General features: G+C 47.2%; 1 long non-coding RNA gene across 1 annotated transcript; it reads right to left on the bottom strand.

Annotated features, from left to right (window-relative positions):
- Positions 1 to 15791: 15791 nt before the first annotated feature.
- Positions 15792 to 21854, bottom strand: LOC131924683 (uncharacterized). Its single transcript, XR_009382993.1, has 3 exons — positions 21641 to 21854; positions 16614 to 16731; positions 15792 to 15961 (listed from the first exon to the last, which is right to left on the bottom strand). It is a non-coding gene; the product is annotated as an uncharacterized LOC131924683 (long non-coding RNA).
- Between the last annotated feature and the right edge of the window lie 369 nt (positions 21855 to 22223).

Below are 22223 nucleotides of genomic sequence, written 5' to 3'. Positions count from 1 at the left end.
CAGTTCCTAGCACTCAAATGGCAGTTGACAGCTGTCTGTAGCTCTGGCCTCAGGGAATTCAGCACCCTCTTTTGGCCTGTCACAGGTACTGCAGGCATGGATTGCCCAGCTGTACATAAACAAAAGGAAATATCTAGTCGGCATCCTCACCTCAGTCCAGAATCTCATGATCCTCAATGAGGGGTGGGAATAGGAGGGTAGTGATTCATAACCAGGGAAGGAAGAATGTAGTTTATTGGTTCGAATAGCATCTGACCACGAGTGACCAATGGAGCCTGGCCATGCCCCAAGTTGGACAGTAGCAGGCATTTGGGAAGGGAACTGAAGTATTGTAATAAGAGCCTTAAGTGTTAGAGGGAATTGGGTGAACAGCCGTGAAGATCTCTAACCAAGTATTAGGGGCACGAGTAAAGCCTGTTTGTTAGTTTTTAATTGCATAGAACATGGCTGCCAGGATTTTAAATTGTAGGCCTTCGAGCATGTGATTAAGGGAGAGGGCTTAATAGGACCAACAGGGACCCCAAGCTGGTGATGCAGCTTGTGATGATAGTCTTCTGATATTAAACTTCAGGTGCTGAGTTGTCTATGTCCCTAGTTCTATTTGTGTGTCTTACCTCTAGACCTCCACCTTCCAGGCATAAATAGCTGGCCCCTTAGAGTGTTTTTCTGCTGTCTGGGAGTTGATAGCACTTGCTACTGAGATGTTTAGTGGGGCATTTTCTTTCTTGCTGCGGGCCGCAGGAAAATATTATAGGAACTTAGCTGGTTATGGCAAAGCCACCACCTGAAGGGATCAAGGAATTCCTCCAGAGGAAGCCAAATTCCAAGGAGCTTTTGGTGTTATTTGGCTTGTTATATGTCAGCTGTCTTCTGTTATGAAAATCATGTGTGCCTTCATAGTTTTTCCCAATTGACATTTCCCTAAGAAGGGCTAACAATGTGGACTGATCACTCTCTAGACATACACATTCAAGGTATTTGGAGAACAGCCTCAGGAAAGGCTTCCTTCCCCCCAGCCCATCCATTTCTCCCCTTTCAGCACTGGAATCAGATCTCTCCCTTAGCCACATTCTAGAAATAACAGAAATAACAGTTCAGACCACCACATGCTAGTCTCCTGATTTAAGGTAAATTTCACAAGGAGACAACACCTAGGTCTGGTGGACCTTAAATAATAGATTTACACAATTTAGCTTAGACCCTCCTTTCTTACAGCCTTACTAACTTTATAGACCCCTAACTTCTTACCTAACCACTTCTAGGAATGTAGACTGAGCACATAGATCCCCTTTTTCATATACTAACCGGTCATTAGCACTCTGTTGACCTCCTCTTTACCACTCCCATTTTAGATTGTAAAAGAAAGCCTGGTGGTCACTGCCTGAGAAAAATTCTTACCTGCCTTTATGACCCTGTAGAAATCAAGCCTGGTGACCTTGCTCAGCCAGAGGATTGCTATTGCTTGGGTTTATAACTGGATTCCTGGGAGACTTAGAGAGAACTGAGAGATGGAGAAGAGGAAAGAGAATGGAAGGACTAGATGGGTAAGAAATGGAAAGGAACAAACTGAGACAGGGAAGAACTAGATTGAAGGACTAGAAGAGAGGACTAGAGGAACGAGATGGGAGATGAGGAAGAGCCAGATGGGGAAGAACAAGAGGAGAGAGAAGGAGATGGGAGAGGAGCTGAGATGGGAAAGAGCTAGATAGATGAGAACCTAGAAGGGACAGAACTAGATGAAGGAATTAAAATAGAACCTAGAGGGGACAGTAGATAAATGTAGAGAGAAATCAGGCAAGAAAGGAGCTAAAAAGGGAGAGCAGAATAGAAGCTTGTAAAGAGAGAACTGACACAGAATAATAAAATATATGGACTAAGGAATTTCGTGGTACATAGATTCATTTCTTTTCATCAAAGATTAATTATCAGCTGGTTGTAGATTCTTCCCAGACCCTGGGAGGGGACTATCAAGGGGCTGGACCTCCATAGTCCTCAATGTTTTCTTTTTTTAAAAAAATTATTCTTTGATATTTTCTTTTTTTTAATTAAGAAATTTTGTACTCATTTTACATACCAATCACAGATCCCCCTCTTCCCTCCTCCCATCCCTCCATACTTCCCCGCTAGCCCACCTCCCATCCCCTCCTACAAGAAGGTAAGGCCTCCCATGGGGAGTCAGCAGAGCCTGGTACATTCAGTAGAGGCTGGTCCAAAGCAAAGGACAACCAGACTACAACCCATAGCTCCAGAGAAGCTAGCTAAGGAGGACCCAAAGAGGGATGAATGGATACCCCTGGAAAGGGGAGATGGATGAGATCTCCATGAGTAAACTGGGGGTGGGGGTGGGGCAGTGGAGGGTAGGGGATGGGGGATGAGAACATGAGAGCATTTTCTTGATGCCAAACACGGGCCCCTCAGCCCAGCTCCACTGCCAGCCATCCCCAACTCTCCTGAGGGCCCTGCAACCTCTTTTGTTTAAAGCCACGGCAGTCTAGCCCTGAGTGTGGATGCAGTAACTATCTTCTTCTCTCTGTAAAAGGCCTGAGGAGAAGCCGGAAGGGGGTGGCTCATACTTGGAACCCAGTGTTCAGGAAACTGAGCCAGGAGGATAAGGAATTCAAGGCCAGCTTGAGCTACACAGCGAGTCTGAGCTCATCTTCTCTGGCTACTCAGCTTCTGGGGAGTGTTGAGAAATGAGAGGCACTAGAAGTCGGGCCCACAGCTCTTTCTGGAACAACCCTTAGGCCCCTTACTTGGCTCTAGCACAGCGTTTTCTCCGTCTCCACACTTGTACCCCGCCCCCCTTCAACAAAGAGCTCCCAGCTCTTGGGACTCTGTGCTGTTTGCCCAGCCTTTGGGTCAGAAGCATGACCCTGCTGTGCCGTGGACGAGGGGGAGGAGTCCTGTAGCCCAGGTAACCAAATGCCTTGTGAAGGGGCAAGTGACAATTCACTTTTCAAGTCACAGTCACGGGGCGAGCATCTTACCCTGGCGAAGACACTTAGTGGATTTATAATATCCTGGAAGGGTTCTGCCCCTCCCCAAAAGTGAGCAATTTCCTCCTTCAGCTCTGCCTGCACAGGCCCATGACATCATAACGACCCTGTGTGTTTACTCTGTAATTGTCTGGAGTGGCAGCCAGCCCTTTCAAGAGGTTCTTTGATCTAGTCCTAGAACACCCTCAAAGGTGGATGGCCAGATGGAGGTCCTCTTCCCAGGGGAGGGAAACCAAGGCAGACAGCCTTGGGGTACACAGCAGGTGGCAAAGTTGACCTGAAATGGGGAGTAGTCTCTGAAGCTCCCTGGCCACCCCCTGACCCTGCATTCTGTCGATTTGGACTTCGTTGCTGTCTTAGCAGGTAGAGAATTTTCAAGAAGGCCAGTTTCTCCCCACCCCCAGGCCAGTGAAGGTATTTATCAGCGTCAGCTAAACATACAATATTCTCCGGCCTGGGGGATCAGGAAGTGTTTACCCTGGGTGCCTCTCGGGTGCCTTGGTTTCAGATATTCCATTTGCCCACACTACCCCCTCTTTCTGTTTTGTGTGGAATTAGTCTTGTTATGTAACCCAGGCTGGCTGGGAATTTAACAGTCTCTTGCCTCCACCTTCCCAGTTCTGGGATTACAGATGTGTACCACCACATCTGGCTCTCAGCCTGCTTTATTTGATCATATACTTATTTGTTTTAAATTGCATTCTATTTACTCGTGTGTGTGTGTGTGTGTGTGTGTGTGTGTGTGTGTGTGTGTGTAGGTCAGAGTTGGTTTGCAGGAGTTGGTTCTCTCCTTCAGCCAAGTGGCTCCTGGGGCTTGAACTCAGGTTGATGGTGAGCACCTTCACTCACTGAGTCATCTTGTCAGCCTGATCCTATACTTTTCAAACTTATATTCTGACTGGTATCTAACTTGGGGTCCCTCAAAGCCCTTCCTGGATGACCCATCCAGTCACTGGACCCTGTCAGCTGAGTGCCTGTGATGAGGCAGAACTGGAGTCAGATCACAGCTTTTGTTTTGTTTTGTTTGTTTTGTTCTTTTTCAAGACAGGGTTTCTCTGTGTAGCCCTGGCTGTCCTGGATCTCACTCTGTAGACCAGGCTGGCCTTGAACTCACAGATCTGCCTGGCTCTGTCTCCCCAGTGCTGGAATTAAAGGCGTGCACCACCATGGCCAGCTCAGATCACAGCTTTTAACATCATGATGTGCAATGTTATTGATGGGTTCACAACACGCCCCCACGGTTGGGTGTGTTTGCGCATGCCCAGCGGACCTGGACACTTCCGCCTAGCCAGTTCCAGGTCAAAATAGCCATTTCCAGGTCAAAATGTCTCGAATGACCAGGATCCCATGACTTTACATGGTTGTGTAAGAGCGCGCAACACAGCCATGTGATCTGCGCAGGCGTGAAGTAGTTACGTCAACCTGTGTACACGCGTACGCCACCCAGCCTTTATAAGCCGGTGCCATATTCCCGGCTGCCTTCTTCTTCTTCTCCACACACGTGTTTCTCCCACAGGCCTGAGCACTCGTCTGTCTCTTTCCTCTTAATAAAACTCTTGTTAGCGGATTCTGTCATGTTTCGTGACATTTCCTCACAGGGTAAGAGCGCCACTAAATAACTAACAATTATTATTTCATTTCCTTGGCCCTCCTCCCTGTACTCTTCATCTGTCAGGGCTGGCTTCTAACTCTGTCCTGGTACTGTCCCTCTGTGTCTACAAGAGACTATCTTGAAGATTCCCAAATCTGCAGAGGTTCGAGACCCATCATACAATGGTGTAGTGTTTGCACACAAACTACAGCATCTTCCTGTATATTAAATCACCTTGCTCATACATAATACCTAATACAGGGGAATGCTGTGTAGATGCTATCCTGTGCTGCATAGGAAATGTGATGAGGAAACCATTCTATACGAGTTTCAGTACAGTCACATTTCCCTCCTCATGTCATTTTGTTTGGAGCTTGTTGGAATCCATAGTTGAGGGTACAGAACCCCCAATATGGACAGGAACAGCACTTGGTGCATGCCTCAGTTCTTTTGCACTCACACCTCCCTGTAGCTAGAGTTTTCCTGCCTGGCCCACAGTCAGGACAAATCTCTCTCACCCGCCAGTCCCACAGCCACTCAGACCCAACCAAATAAACACAGAGGCTTATATTGCTTACAAACTGTATGGCCGTGGCAGGCTTCTTGCTAACTGTTCTTATATCTTAAATTAATCCATTTCCATTAATCTATACCTTGCCACATGGCTCGTGGCTTACCGGGATCTTCCCATGCGGCTTGTCATGGTGGCGGCTGGCAGTGTCTCCCTCTCAGCCTTCCACTTCCCAGAATTCTTTTCCTTGTCCCGCCTATACTTCCTGCCTAGCCAATGGCCAATCAGTGATTTATTTACTGACCAATCAGCAACACACTTGATATACAGACCATCCCACAGCACCTCTCTTTTTCTGGAATGTTCTTTTTTGAGGTCTGTGTGCTGGTGTCATAGCCTCTCTGGGCCTTGGCTCAGTCTTTTCATGACCATTTTTTTTTCCCAGACAGCAGGCATCCCCCTTCAGAGCACCTTCTCCGTTACTAGGGTTCTCTGAGGTTCTCCATGACTTCTCTAGCATTTCACGATCACTTATGCTTTCTGTTCATCCCCTAAATTTGGTGTAAGCAGCATGAGGGCAGGCTTTATTTATTTATTTATTTATTTATTTATTTATTTATTTATTTATTTATTTATTCTTGTTTTTCAAGACAGGGTTTCTCTGTGTTGTCTTGGTGCCTGTCCTGGATCTCGCTCTGTAGACCAGGCTGGCCTCAAACTCACAGAGATCTGCCTGCCTCTGCCTCCCTAGTGCTGGGATTAAAGGCGTGCGCCACCAACGCCCAGCGGTTTATTTATTTTTATTTCATATACGTTGGTGTTTTGCCTACATGTAATGTCTGTATAAGGGTGTGTTGGATCCCCTGGAACTGGAGTTACAGACAGCTGCCATGTGGGTGCTGGGAATTGAATCCCAGTACTTTGGAAAAGCAGTCAGTGCTCTTAATTGCTGAGCCATCTCCCCAACCCACCCCTCCCCCTCCCCCACCCTACCGCTGCCCCTGCCCTGCTGCGTCCCGGGTTTGTTTATTTTTTTAAAAAATGTTTTATTTTTACTTTTAGTTATGTGTACATGCATGTCCATGCAATGTCCATGGTGGCTAGAAAAGGCTATCAGATCCCCTGGAGCTTTGCAGGAGTTGTGAGCTGCCGCCAGAGGTGGGTGCTGGGAACCACATGCAGGTCCTTTATAAGAACACGTGCTGTTAACCCTCTGAACCATCTCTCCACCCCGAGAGCAGAGGTTGTTGTGATTTTATTTGCTGTGGTATCCCCAGAGTTCAGAACAGCGATGGGATTCTTGGAAGGAGATTATCAAATGTGAAAGTAAATAGATTTGAGCAAATAACTGAGTTCCTGTTGTCCCTTGCTTTGAAAAGGAGGTATGAAAATTAAACAGGAAAACTGCTGTAGATAAAAATGATCACTAACATAAACCCAGGGCTTATTTGGTGTCTGTTTCGAAATGTGGTGGGTGCTTCACACGGATTACTTTATTTAATGGCCTTTTATCTCCATTTTCCAAACAAGGAAGTTGAGGATTAGAGAGCTGGAGTCACCTTTCAAGGTCACACAGGATTCAGGTCCGGTATTTTGCCTGAGCTCAAACCCAGAACTCTTAATCCTCAAAACAAACAGTTTAACCCATGGTAATTACCCTCTTTAAGTCACCCTTGGTAACAGATCGGCAGGGTCTGTGCCCCTCCCCCTTAGTGAGCCCATCCCCCCACTGAAAACATCCCTTGCTTCAGGAGGTGGTGTGTGGTGGCCGTGAGATGGGAAGCTTGTTAGAATGGCGTTTCTTGCCTTCTGCGGTCCCCTGTGTTACTCAGCACTGAGCTATCTCCAAGCTCCAACACTCTGCCCCTCGCCTCACAGACACCCAGGCTGGGGTTGTGACCGCTCTGCTCTGTGATAAAGTCCAGCCTGATTGAAGGACACCTCTTGAGTTTGAATTTGAGGCTGTGGATATGAGTGGGATGATGAAGGAGGCGTGTGTAATCTCTAAGGTGACACCAAAAGAGTGAAATAAAATACGGAGCCTTTTCCACCCGTCCAGAAGGGGACCCAGTCTCCCAAGAGCCTCAAGGTATTATGCTCAGATCTCGGGGACCCCCCCAAAAGACCACCACAGAGACCCAATTCCATATGTGAAAGCAAAGAGCCTTTATTTTCAAGCTCCAGGGCTTGGTCTCTCTGTTTGTCAGATGCAGCCGTGAGAGCAGAGAGTCCTGAGCCCGGGCGGGGCAGAGTTTTTATCATAGCAGAGGTTGGGATGAGGGGATTTCCAGTGTTCAGGACCCTAATTGGCTGACATTTGTCTAGGGGTATCTATAAAACAAAAATAGGTGTGTGCTAGACTCCGGGACATCTGGCCACCTTATCTAATGGTTGGAATGTTTGGGATGTCAGGTACTTCCTCTTAGATGCAGGCCCTCCCTGGGTGGGGTCAGCTTATGGCTTTTCCTGAGTCTGGGTGTTGCCTGCCAGTAAGCCTGTCACAGAAGCTGTGTCGGGGCCTCTAAGTCTGTCATGGCAGCTGTGTAGTCAAGCTGTTTTGGCGTCCCTCCTCACATGTGTCTGTGTTAGAAGGGCTTGTGCCTAACAGTCCCTTTCCAATTCCTGTGATGAGCCTTCTGCTAAGGGTCCTGAAATTGGCTCACTTCAGTTATAAGTTCTAAATTGGAAAGCCCCATTCCCTCCTTGAATAAACCAAACTAGCCTAGAGGCCTGGGTATTTCTCCTCCATTCATTTATTCATTCATCCATCTGTTCAACATTTATGGCTAGACTCTGCCATAATTAGCTAGGTCCTGACAGTTTAAATTGAGCGATTGATAGTGTGAGGAGAGCTTATTTATTTTTTAAAGCATGAGAACAATTATATTAGAATTTAAAAGAAAGGCCACACCACAGGGCAGGCAAGCTATAAATCCTGGCAGCTGCCTGGAGGGAGATGGAGAAAAGGAAGAAAAAGGTATGCCTTTTTGTAGCTAGAGTTTTCCTGCCTGGCCCACGGTCAGGACAAATCTCTCTCACCTGCCAGACCCACAGCCGCTCAGACCGAACCAAGTAAACACAGACTTATATTGCTTACAAACTGTATGGCCATACCAGGCTTCTTGCTAACTGTTCTTACAGCTTAAATTAATCCATTTCTATAAATCTATACCTTGCCACATGGTTCGTGGCTTACCAGCATCTTCACATGCCGTTTGTCATCGTGGCGGCTGGCAGTGTCTCTGACTCAGCCTTCCACTTCCCAGCTTTATTCTCCTCCTTGTCCCGCCTATACTTCCTCCTGCCTGACTACTGGGCAATCAGTGTTTTACTTACCAACCAATCAGAGCAACACATTTGCCATACAGAACATCCCACAGCACCTTTTGGAGATGGGTATGGAAGATCAGCAAACAGCCAAATGGCAAATGGGAGGTAGTGTCAGAGAAAGGGCGAAAAGCCCGAAAGTACCAGAGAAAGCCTAGTTAGGCTCTGGCTAGCATCTGAAAGAAACGGACACGAAGAAAAACAAACGCTCAGACTCAGAAAGATGGCCAGACCTCGCAGACTCCACAGTGACTGCTGGGGAAGAGAAGTGTATGATCTCAGGAAAAGGATGCTTGTTTGTAACGAGTCTGTAAGAGATCACTCCCTTGAAAGATTTCCCAAAGTTGCTTGCCTGCACATCTTGTTTTCTCAGATATTATTATATTCCTTCTTAGGTCTTTGACGGGATTGAAGACTAACAGTTACAGCTACAATCTTCTCGTATCTTAGCTAGAACAAACTAAGTACTAGAATCAGATTCTTCAGGATAGAAGAATAATCTTTTGGAATAATCTCTCTAACATTACCACTTACTTATGTTCTGGATTTTAGTGTATGTCTCTTGTTTGATGTTGTTCTTGTTGGCTGTAGTTCCATTTGTTTATGTCATTACCCTTTATTTCTCCTTGATAATCATTCCTGTTGTATATAGTTGTTGGTTAAACGGCGCGCTGCTCGTGGCTGGTGGCCATGCTGGCGGAGGAGAGTGCTGATCGGAAGAATTACAGCCATGGTTACCTTTTTAGAGCTTTATTGGGAGAGGGAGAGGGAGAGGGAGAGGGAGAGAGAGAGAGAGAGAGAGAGAGAGAGAGAGAGAGAGAGAGAGAGAACAGACGGAAGGAAAGGAAGGAGCAGAAAGGAAAGAGAGGGACGCACAGAGGGCCCACCCGCTTTTTAGGCTGGGACACTGTCCCAGGCTGATGACATAATTAAGGACAGAATCCTAACAATAGTTTTGTGTCAGGTTAGAACTTCCTTATTTAGACAAAAGGGGGAGGTACAGTGGGTAGCTGTTTGAGCCCCGTCCTGCAGCACCACCCCTAGTAAGGCAGCTGGAGCTGTTACACCTGCCTATGACGGCGGACCCTTAAGACCAGGGATGCACGTACACCCCTTCTGCTTGGCTACCTTGTGGTTATGGATGCTGAGATCTTGGGCCAAGCCGTTCAGCGTGGGACATAGCTCAGCTTTCCTGGACTCTACGATAAATCTCCCATGGTTGTGAGTTCACCCCCAAATAAATTCCTTTGATCATTAAATAGACTCAGTGGATTTATCCCATTACTCTCTCCTGTCACATTGCCTCCCCCAGGCCCCCCATGATGGACTCATCCCTCTGGAACTATAAGCCAAAACAAACTCTTTCTTCCTTCAGTTGCTTCTGGTCAACAAAAAAGTAACTAATATAGAACCCGGAGAGCTAAAAAGAAGCAAGAAGAGTATCCGTGTCAAAATGTATCCCGAGGTCCTAAGGCCTGCAGCAAGCTCAGTGTGGCTACCCTCTTTCTGTGCTTTTAGATAAATATTTTCTGAGCATCCCCACTCTGCTTGCTATGTACAGGGCAGCATCCCCCAATGACATTCAGAAGCTCATATGAAGCCCTCTATAGTTTGAATGTCCCTCTCCAAAGTGGCCATTGACCTTTTATTGTCCTTGTGATTAAGAGGCAAGCTGTTGACAGGTGATAAGCCTGGGAGTGTCCCAGCCTCCAGAACAGATAGATTCCTGTCATTCCAGGGGAAGTGAGTTCTTGATTAAAAAAAAAAGACATCTGGCTGGATGTCTTTGTTTCTCTTTAGCCAGCCCTAGCTTCTCAAATGCACCATTATTTTATCTCTTATACTAACAGGTAGATAGCTGCTGTTGGGGATACTTCCAGGGTGGGGCGACATTGTGGCGGAGCCTCTGGTTTGTACTGCACAGAGTGACAATAACCAAGGCCTTTTGGACGAAAGAATAGCTCAAGAACAGTAAGTATTGTTCTGGGTGTGGTGGGTGCTGCATGCCTGGGGTCCCTGCACTCTGAGGTAGAAGGATTCCAAATTCAAGGCCAGCCAGGGCTATATAATGAGACCCTGTGTGGGGAAAAAAAAATGAACAAAGATATGATATTCTCTTTTTCCTGGGTTTGGTATTGGGTTATTTCTTCTATCCATTTGTTCATTCTAACAGGTTTTCTGTACCCCGATAATAGATTTCTCTGCTGACGCAGTAAGCCCGATCAAGACAAACTGAAAAAGTAAAAGAACAGGTTTATTTGAGCAAAGCAACGACCAGGTAAGTTCTCCAACCCCAGAGATGAAGGCAGGAGAAGTCATGCGCCCAAACAAAAGCAGGGAGGTTATATAGCCTATAGGTGAGGGGTGATGACGTGTCTGCCACAAGCTGGGTTTGTGCCCAAGTATGGTCAAAAACTGAGGGCTTTAGGCAGGGTCTTGGGCTGCTGGCAACTTGGAGGAGCTGCCACAGCTGCCAAGAATTTGGAACTGGGCTTTTTGGTGACTTTCCCTTGCTGGAGATTCTCAGATAGGGCAGGGTTTGGACAGAGAGGAATGGGGCTTTCTGGTTGAAGCAGGAGTGAGCTGGAGATTCATCCATTCATTCAACATGTAGGTACTAGATAGACTCTGGCGGGGCCTGAGCCACTGTAAACAAAACTGAGGAAACACAGATTTGTGTGTGTGTGTGTGTGTGTGTGTGTGTGTGTGTGTGTGTGTTTTGTTTGATGATTTATTACAGGTTAGGAATTCTTTTGTTCACTTCCCACAATGGCTCCTAAGGTAGATGTTACTTAACCCTGTGTTGATATTAAGGAAATTGAAGTTCAGAGGACTTATATCATGTACCTAAGGGAACTCAGCAAATGACAGAGTAGCAATTTGTCTCTAGGTCAGTGGACCTTAACCAGAGGCAGTCTGGGCCCCCAGGAGACATTTGACAATGTCTGGAGAAATTGGGGGTTTGTGACAGGGGAAGTGGTGGGTGGGGCGGGATAAATGCTCCTGAGGAACAGGGGTGATGCTAACTAACCTGTGCGCTATTCTAGACAAGGTTTACAAAGTGTAGAACAGCCTCCTAGAATACTCTACTCCCCAGTACCAGCTCCTCTGAGGCACTGAGGTCTTGGCTATTAAACGCTCATCTCTTTTTATTACAGCAAATGTAAGAAGTGGAGCCGAGCAGGGAGTCGTGAAAAAGTGGCACAGTGTGAGAATGAGGTGGAGAACATTCTTGGAGGCCAAACTACAAGTGTTGAGAAAGATGAGCTGGAGAAGGAGAGACTGAAGCTACAGAGATCACCCTAACCTTACCCCTGAGTCACAGTCCGGTCCAGGGGAGAGGCAGGAAGGATTTGGAATCGGGGTGGTGGGGCTTCAGGAAATGGAGAGAATGTAAATGCAAGGGGGAAGGCCTCACTGACTCTGAGCTCGCAGCGGAAGGGAGAGGCAGGGGAAGTGAAGACAAGTCAGGATGACTCCGATTTTCCGAGTTCCTCCTCCTCCCTTCCCTTCCCACTCACCCTGTCTCCCTCAGGGTTCCACAGCCAGGCTTTTGGTCCAAGCTCCCACGTCCATCAAATGCAACACAGAAAAATCTGTTTCCTCTGCTTTGTTCACAGAGTGTCATAAATCAGCACCGCCCCCCCCCCATCCCCACCTCCCTTTCCCAGCCCCCAGCAGGTCACACATCTTTTTGAACTGGCTTCCCTTTTTCCTGTTTATGGAGTCATTTAAGAACTCCGGCCAGTGCCTAGGATGGTAAAGACAGACACATGGCTCCTGAGAGAACCTCAGGGGAATTTCAAATGTGAGGGAGGAGGAAGGAAACTCTTTGTCTCTCTTCTCTCTGGAGTGTTTAAAGGACACTGCACAGTGTTGACTAGGCACCCCTGGGGCCTTGTGGTTGATTCTGCTCCTTCCCTGAGCCTTAGCCTGTGCCAGTCCAGTCACTGGACAGAGAACCAGCCTTGTAGTCATACCCGAGTCCTGCTGCCAGGGGCATGCGTGTTTGGTCTCCAGCTTGGCTGCCCAGGACCCTTTCAAATTCCAGTATCTGAGTAGCCTTGTTGAGAGGCCACTGGTGTCTCAAGCCTTTGGGAAAAATTGGTCAGTAAGAAGCCTGTGGGACTGGGAATGTAGCCCAGCTGGTAGAGTGCTTGCCTAGCACGCAAGAAGACAAAGCCTTGGGTTCGATCCCCAGCACCACGTAAACTAGGTGTGGTGGACCACCCCAGTAACCCCGGCACTCCAGAAGCCAAGGCAGGAAGATTGACAGCTCAGTCTCTGCAACATAGTGAGTGTGAGGCCAGGCTGGGATCCGTGAGACCCTCTGTTAGAATAATTAATAATCATAAAAATAAACAAAGGAGGCTGCGGACACGAGCCAATTGCTATTGTCATCTCTGGCTTAGCCTGCAGCTGTCACCGTGGATCTGACAGCCATCCAGAGGGAGGTGTGCACCTCTGTGCCATCTGCCAGCTCTGCAGCCAGCCCCTCCCCTCCATCTCCCCCACGGGGCCATTCTTCCTCTTCTCTCCACCCCTCACGCCTCACCTCTTCCTTTCTATTTCTCCTGGTCGCATCCCCCCACAGCCAGGAGGGTGGAGGAAAGCCTATTTCCTCTTTGCCTTCCATCCTCCGGGGTGTCCTCCTGTGTGCCTTGCCTTCCCTCGTCAGGCATCTGTTTGTTTTTTTTTTGTTTTGTTTTGTCTGGTTTGGTTTGGTTTTTCGAGAGAGGGTTTCTCTGTGTAGCTTTGCGTCTTTCCTGGAACTCGCTTTGTAGTCCAGGCTGGCCTCGAACTCACAGAGATCCGCCTGCCTGTGCCTCCCGAGTGCTGGGATTAAAGGTGTGCGCCACCACCGCCCGGCTCAGGCATCTGTTTCTACACGCACGCACCCACGCATGCTCCAACATGCATCTACTTGTTACATGACCTCAAGGGCAGAGTACTAGATGGTACACAGGGCCCCCACACAAAGGGTTCATGAGCACCATTCATCCTGGAGCATCACTCATGTTTGTGGTCTCCAGAGTCACACGAGTGCAGAGTGGCTGTGGACTCCACTCTCATCAGACACTGCTCTGCCTGCCTTGGGGACCCTTCCCTCCCTGCTTATGGTTCTCTTTTGTAAAATGTAGGTTGGAGGAGGTAATGGGGGGTGGGGTGGGGGAGGTGGAGAGGTGGGGTTGGGGGAGGGAGCAAACCAAGCTTAACCGTAGGGATGATGAAGGCTGCTGCTTAGAATAGGAAAAGTTAGATACCATGGAGGCTAGAGCAGACCCAAAGCATCCTCTCCTAGTTTGAACTCATGCCCAAGGGTGCTTGCTGTGCTGGGAGGAGTGGTGAGGTACCTGGAGGTATGCCTGAGCAAAAGCTGCCAAGAAGCAGCTCGGAGGGATTATACTCTGGTATCTTCTACAGCGTTGCCGAGCTAATGACAGGAACAGGTCAATCAGATGCTAGGAGCCACAGGAAAACCAGGAACTCAAAAGAACAGTCAGATGTATACCTCAAGTGACGGCAATGCCCGGGTCTCCATACCAGACCCTTTCTCCATGGGCTCAGGAAGAAGGAGACAGACTCCCACACAACAGGTCAGTCACGTGGCCCAGGAGACTGCAGCCCTAGTGACTCAGCAGGAAGAGAGTTGCTGGCAGGGAGCTCGACCAAGTAATAGCCAAGGCTGGTGTGTACTGGTCGCTCTGCTGGCTTTTCCATACAGCAACGCCCTACCTGCCCCTCCCCCCACCCTTTTTTCAATCTTGAGTAAAATTGTAGCAAAAGTACCCCCAAGTCCCCAGTCAAAAGATAACTTTTCATGAATAGTGCCAGGCATTAATCATTTCATGGCAGGCTGTCAAGGAGGTCCTGTAGTCAGAGCAGGAGGTCTCGGGTGACTCAAGGAGGTGCCATTTACCAGCCTGGAAAAAAAAAAACAAAAAAAAACTTTAGTATTTTTAACCATCTGTAATTATATACATGCGAGTTGGCTACACAGCAGTCTTGCTTAGTCTCTACCCTCAATACCCATTGCATAAGAACTCTGGCCTTTCCCTTGACTGAGTATTGAGAAATATCTATGCCTTGACCAATGTGTTTTCCAAGGCTTCATTTATTAGTGTAGCTATGACTCCTTCTTCACTAGCCCAGTCCCGGCTGTTTCCTTTCACCTACCATGTTGGAGCCAAGATGAAATTTCTAAACACACCCTAAGCATTCCTGTCTGCATACCTCTGCTCATGAATTTTTTTTCTGTCCATAGGGTGCCTCTTTCCTTGCTATGTCTAAGTCCTATCCATTCTTTAAGTCTATTCAAATGCCACTGTCTCCATGAAGGTTTCCACCTATTCCTCTGCCCAGAAATGAGCCCTCTCTAGCCAAGTGTGGTGGCGCATACCCGCAATCCCAGCACTTCTGATATGGAAGTGGGAGAATTCCAGCCTGAGCCGGAGAGTGAGCCCCTGCCTATGCACGTAATAAGTAACTCCTTTCTGTCTTCTGGCATCTTAACATTTCTTTTAAACTTTAATATGGCAGGCTTTTATCGTTATCATTGCCACCACTGCCACCACCGCCATTATCATCACCGTGACTGTTCTGTCCTCCTCCTCCTCCTCATCTTCATCATCACCACCACCTGGTACTTTGTGTGGTGAGAATGTCCTGTGCTTTGCTGTCCCCTTTGCTTTTCCAGCTTGTGAAATAATTATTAATGCCTGTTTTCTTTCTCTCCAGGTTGCAACGAGAAAACAAAACGGAATTTGGAATCCAACAGTCTGGAGTGGGTTGAGTGGTCTCATTATCTCATGATCATCCATAGAATTTTGGGTAAGTTAGCCTAAGAATCAGCCTTCTTGCTGGCAGAACCCAGATTGCAATACCTGACATGGGACAGTTGTATTACATTAAATAATAATCACCATCATTTATCGAATGCATATTATATGCTGGGCAGTACTTCAAATATCTTTTCTCCATTATCTTATTGAATAATTTAAATCCCCACAACAGCCCTATGAGGAAAGAGTATCCTCATTTTACAAAGGGCCACTACAGGCAGAGAAACCAGTGAGAGCGCTTTGACTTGAGAATCAGTAGGGGTCTTTTTTTGTTTGTTTTTTGTTTTTTGAGGCAGGGTTTCTCTGTGTAACAGTCCTGGAACTCTCTTTGTAGACCAGGCTGGCCTCCAACTCACTGAGATCCACCTGCCTCTGCTTCCCAAGTGCTTGGATCAAAGATGTGCACCACCACCGCCTGGCTAGAATCAGTAGTTTTAATCCTGAGCAACAGCTGCCTCAGTAGTGTGGGCCGTGTCCAATACGGGCTTCTTACTAGCTGTACAAAATTAGCCAGGCACCTGGAGAGCACTCTGTCAGCAGCAGCTGCTAGGCTTCCATTTTTATTGCTGAGGGCCAGAGTCTACCCAGTACTTCTTTGCTGCCCCAAGGCACCTCACCATAGTAATAGCTTGCAGTAAGTAGTTAAGCCTTTTTTTTTTTTCTTGCACATGATGTCCTGATCCAAGTCTCCATCCTAGCAAGTGAACAAAAAGTGAACAAATGAATGATTGAATTAATGAGTGAATGAGAAGAGAAGGGGGGAAGAATCCTGGAACAATAGGTGAAGATGATCAGAAATGAAGATTGTTAGCTAGGCTGAGGATGAAGGGGTGTCAGGCCCCAGGGACCTGAATTATACTTAGTATTCAACAGTATTTTCATTAATGACTCCGAAGATGGAGTATAAAGTGCGCTAATCGAATCGGTGAAGGCTGTGAGGTGAAACAGAGGCTGAGCGCTTAGGAGGCAGGCTGGAGTATGCAGACAGCCCTTGACAAATTAGAGAAATAAACAGAGTCAATAGACAGAGCTTCGGGAACTGCAGCCTGCAAGCGGTTCCAAGGGAGCCGCTGCCGTGAATGGATCTGCCCACAGAAACCTTGGACCCACTTTTCCAGGTCTCACCCTGGCTGGATTGCATTGCTAGACCAAGCCTGGGAGGTACAGTGTCCTTGATGAGGGACCCAGTTCGGATCTGGGAATCTTGTGGCTAAAGCCCCAGTTAAAAGACTAAGCTATTCGCTCTCCCTACTGGCCTCTCTCCTTTACCTGTCTGCCTTGTCACTATGGAGATGGCTCTATTTGCTCCTGCTACAACTTAACACTCAGTAAAAAATTGTACTCACCGGCGATGCCTCATTCTGACACTCGGAACAATGCTGTCCTCTCTCTGCTTCTCCCTCAGCCTCGACTTCCCAGCTGCTCTGAATGTTAGCCTGGCCTTATTTTCCGTAGCAAAATGCCCTGTGTGGAAAAAGTGGAAGTGAGGCGATGGGTCTGGTGGTGGATCCCTACACATCCCTGCCTGCCTAGAAGAAAAAAACCCTAGTGAAATGGCAGCCACAGAAATGAATGAGCCCCAGCTTCATGCTTCTCAGCCTCCACGGTCTTAGGTCAGTACCTCACTTCTGAGTCAAGCTCCCTTGGCTAGAAGTATTTGAAAGCTACTTGACGTATCTTATTCAAAACAGAGCATTTAGGGCTGGGATACAGATCAGTGGTAAAACACGCTGGTAGCAGGTACAAGGTTTGGGATTGATCCCTAGCATGCAAAAGAGATTCAAAATCAGAATGGAACATCTCATTGGAGGAATAAGAGATGGCCACAACCGGGCGGTGGTGGCACACACCTTTAATCGCAGCACTCGGGAGGCAGAGCCAGACGGATCTCTGTGAGTTCGAGGCCAGCCTGGTCTACAGAGTGAGTTCCAGGAAAGGCGCAAAGCTACACAGAGAAATCCTGTCTCGAAAAACAAACAACAACAAAAAAAGAGATGGCCGCAGAAAACCTGGGACTTGGATATTCAGGTGGCCTTAAGGGATAGGATCTGGGGTAGGGCTGCTGTTGTGAACTACAGCTATGTGGTTTTCTTTGTCATTGTGAAGTGATGCTTCTGGTCTCTACAGCAACTGCAGAATTTCTTACCCATTGGCCTGGGGTACCTGTGGCCAGACACTGGGGCTCCAGTTCCACCTTGTGGATACCTGATGAGATCAGGCGAGTTCAGGGTGGTATAGCCACAGACAAGAACACCTATCTGTATTTAGATCTGCCTTTCTAGTAAAAAGGAACAGACCAAATCCACTAGGTCCAGTTTTTACCTTGGCGTGACCTGTTGAGTGGAGGGTAGGATATTCCAAGTACCAGCATGCCAGCCAGCAGAGCCCACCTTCATGCATAGGGGAAAGAATCTCAAAGAATGAAAATGAGAATGTTCAATGTGGTTTCTAGGCTCACACGATCATGTGAAAACAGGATAGTGTGGCAACCGGGGGATGGCTCAGTGGGGAGAGTGTTTGATGTGCAAACCTGAGGATCTGAATTCAGATCCCAGCATCCATAACCAAACCTGAGTGTGACAGCTTCCTGTAACTCCAGCTCTGGTAGGTAGGGATAGGTAGAATTTAGGGGGCTCCCCGGACCAGCCAGACTAGCCTAAATGGTGAGAGGCCTTGTCTCAAAAAACAAGGTAGAACTTCTGCCCTCCGGGGTTCTCCCATTGTGCTGTAAGCCTGTATTCAAGACCTCCTCCCTCTTTCAATAAACGGCATTCGGCATTAAAAAAAAAAAAAACAAGGTAGAAAATAGATGGTTGAGAAAGACATCCCGATATTACCTCTTGGGGGTGTGTGTGTGCATCAGTTCATATGTGTACCACACACATACACAGTATCTATCTCACAATGAATAAATAAAAACTCTACATAGAGCACAGAGGCTGATATGTAGCAAGTATGGCCATTTGTTGAATGATTGCTGTATTCAAAATCAGCTTCACTGAGTGGGGGCATGGTGGGTAAGGAATCATCTCAGAAGAGACAGAGCAAAGGGAACTGAATACTGGGAATGTCTCTGTTCGTGGTCCGTTTGGGGTGACAGAAATGTCAATGGCTGGGGCAAGGAGGCCTGAACCCACATCCCAGCTAGGAGCAAGTCAGGGCTACTGTGTTATAGGCTCAAGCATCTAAGCGGTCTTTTCATTTATTCTTTCTTTGAACACATATCTGTTGAGTATCTGCTGGCCACCTACTGTTCTGGTGCTAGAGACACAGGAATGCTGGGAAAGAAAAAAAAAAAGCGATTTCATAAGTAGAAGGTATATTCCTGGAAAGTGGCCAGGAGAAGAAATAAAGCAGAAAAAAGAGGCATATGAAATGTCAGCCAGGTGTATGATTTTAACGTCCTCACTGGGGTAGCCAGGAGGGTGTCACTACAAGGGAAGTTTTTTTGTTTTTTGTTTTTTTTTTAAGATTTATTTATTTATTATATATACAGCATGTATGTCTGCAGGCCAGAAGAGGGCACCAGATCTCATTACAGGTGGTTGTGAGCCACCATGTGGTTGCTGGGAATTGAACTCAGGACCTCTGGAAGAGCTCTTAACCTCTAAGCCATCTCTCCAGCCCCGGGAAGTTTTTATTTAAGGCCTTGAAAACAAAGTCATGGAGCTAGCCATGTTGTCTGGGGAAGGGGGAGAGACGAGGAGAAGATTCTGGGGAAATGGAACAGTCTGCATAATGGCCCTGAGGTGGGAGTCTGCGCGGCAGGCACGTCAAGGACTCTCTGATGCAGATGAACAGGACAGCTGATGAAGTCAGAGCTTCAGATGAACACTGGAGTAGTTGAAATTGCAGGGAATTTGGCTTTTGCTCTGAGAGCGTTATTGGAGGGGTTGAAGAGGAACATGATCTGAATTGAGGTTTTCTTTTTTTCTTTTTTTGGGGGTTGTTTTGTTTTTCTTTTGAGACAGTTTCTGTATATAGCCTTGGCTGTCCTAGAACTCGCTCTGTAGACCAGGCTCACAGAGATCTGCCTGCCTCTGCTTCCCAAGTGCTGGGATTAAAGGTGTTCACCACTACCGCCACAGCCTGAACTGAGTTTTGATGGGTTCACTTTGGAAAAGAGTGCAGGAGTCAAGGACAAAAGAGTTAAGTCTCGCGCTCAGAGTCTAGATAATATCAGGAAGCAGAACTGATAGGATTTGCCCAGGCTCACTCTGGCCTCTTGGTAGTGACTTCAATTTTGACTCCAGGCCCAGAGACACAACTTAGCCCCACCCACAGAGTGTGCCTTTGTCATTTCGCTCAGGGGCCGTCCTGTTTCTATGGAGACGACTGCTTGGAGTCACATACTGAGGTCAGGAGGCTTTGTGGCCAGTTCTGTAAAGAGCAGGCAGGGAGGGACACTGCTACAGGTCCTGTGGGACAGACCCAGATAGTGAAGCCCCAAAGTCGCTTCTTCTATCTTTGAGGACATACACAAGGGGCCCAGGACCGAGCTGCCACACTGAGAAGTGAGCCTCTGACCCAGAGGTAGGCACTGAACCTGAATTCCCAGCCCCTGCCCTCAGGGGCCTCAGTGGGTTTACAGGGATTCATATGTGGGGACGTGACAGGCAGCCCTAACCTGATGGCACTGTGTTTTTGCCTGCCCAGAAATGAACTGCTCTATCCCAGTCACTAGAGTGCTCAGACCTGAGTAATAATTTACATAGGTTCCCCGTGATGACTAAAGAGACTTAATATGGAGCCAGGCATCCCTTAAGGGCTGTTGACCTCTTGCTCGGGAATGCCTGGAGATCCTAGTGGCCTGCAGGTGATACAAGAATAGTATAAGTATAATGGGCTGGGAGGCATTATAGGAGGCATTAACAGCTGCCTTTGCTTCTGTAAAACCTGCTTATTGATATGGGAAAGGGATGGAATGGTCTTTTTATTACTATATATAGCGGGAAAGGAAGAAAAACAATGTTCCTGCCCAGCTGTGGATTTCATGGAATGCTCATCTTTCTGATGTCCGCCTTAAAACCTTAAGCCCCCTCCTGCATGGCATGCTGTATTGGCTCTAAGGCTGTCGCCCTTCTGCCAGTGGTAAGAATGAATTCCTCTAATCTAAATTTGAATTGAGTCTAAGTCTTGGTTTCTCCCAGTGAATTCAAACCATAACACATGAATTTCTGGAAACCTCCCCTTCCCGGTATTTTATTATCTGGGATATTTGCTTCTCCAGGCTTCAGAGCCTTCAAGTTCCTCGTTCTTTGAACTTGAAGTCTCCTGTATATCCAGAGAGATAGACGACTCTCATTTCGCTGAGATGGCATGATGACAGACAGGATGCCTTTGAGCTAGATTCCTGGGCAAGGTTTGAGAATCCATCACTCACCTGTCACCTGGCCTAACTTCTGAGCCTGAGCAAAGACACTGATCTGGGAGGCAGGGAGTGAGTCAGCAGAAGTGAGACCGGAAGTTGACGCCTGCAGAATCGGAGTCTGTTCCCATTTATCTTTACTCTCATGTTCCCTTCAAACTCTTTCTCTGTCAGCTGGAGGGCTACAAGTGTGACACGGGAAAGGTGTCGCTTTTATATGTGAAGAAGTGGGCATGTCCATTTTGGGGGTGTTAGCAGGTCCCCTCCCTTGCACCTTTTGGGCTGGAGCGATGACTCAGTGGTTAAGAGCACTGGCTGCTCTCCCAAAGGATTGAGGATTGAGTCCCAACACTCACATGGCATCTCACAACTGTCTGTAACTCCAGTCTTAGGGAATCTGACGCCTTCTTCTGGCCTCCGTGGGCACCAGACACACTTGTGGTACACAAACAGACATGCAACCAAAACATCCATACCCATAAAAATAAATAAATCTTTAAGAAATAAATAAATGCTTACTCCAAACTGATAAGAGCCCCGTGGGTTATGACTGAACTATCATCAAGGATGAAAAAGTAAGCAAGACACGTACAACCTTTGCCTTTGCAGGGCAAAAACAAAATATACTAACAGCTGCGTACTCAACCCGTCACTGAATAGCTGGAGATTATGTTAAATACAGACTTCTAGCTTGTGTCCAGGACACTTTTAAAATGTTCTGTAAGTAAGAACCTGTTTTTTCTAGCGTGATGCTAGGCTGTGTTTTATTTGAGACAGGAACCCCAGGCTGGCCTCAAACTCACAACATAGCCATGGATAATCCTGAACTCCTTACATGCTCTTGTCTCAATCTCCCAAGTGCTGGGACTATGGGTGTGTGCCACCGTGCTCCGTTTATGTAGTACTGGGGATTAAACCCCAGGTGCATATTAGCAAGCACTCTACCAACTGAGCTATATCTCCCATCCATGATGCTATACTGGCAAAATTGGCTCCAACACTTACCATACTCTTAGTCCACATTTTACTGTCTGAAAGCTCAAACATTTCCTACTAAACATCCATACTAGCTCCTCTATCTTGCTCTGTGTGTCATTAGACTCTCCATAATCAAGAAGCTCCTGTTTCCCATTCTAAGAGATACTGAGATGTTTCAGCAGATGGGAAAGAATTGGCTACTTGGCCCCTATTCACTGGCCTTGAAGGGAGCTCTCCTACAGTCTTCAATTCTGTTCTATTCTATTCTATTCTATTCTATTCTATTCTATTCTATTCTATTCTATTCTACTCTATTCTACTCTACTCTACTCTACTCTACTCTACTCTACTCTACTCTACTCTACTCTACTCTATTCTATTCTATTCCATTCTACTCTACTCTACTTTATTCAGAGTTGCAAAGTTATCAGACAATTTTAGACTTCCCCAGGGTGTAAACTTTATTCCAAAGCTCCTTTGCTATTACCTTGCTTGCTCACATTTAAAAGAGCAAGCCATAGTTCCCATAATTCAGACCTGTAAAGGCCTTGAGAGTGGAGACAGGAAAATGAGCTGCACAGACAGCCGTGGGTCTACTATGACACACACA

This window comes from Peromyscus eremicus, chromosome 14, assembly GCF_949786415.1.
Source record: "Peromyscus eremicus chromosome 14, PerEre_H2_v1, whole genome shotgun sequence".
In the NCBI taxonomy this organism is placed as follows: domain Eukaryota; kingdom Metazoa; phylum Chordata; class Mammalia; order Rodentia; family Cricetidae; genus Peromyscus; species Peromyscus eremicus.
The sequence above is the reverse complement of the archived record's forward strand: the minus strand, read 5'-3'. Positions and strand labels throughout refer to the sequence as shown.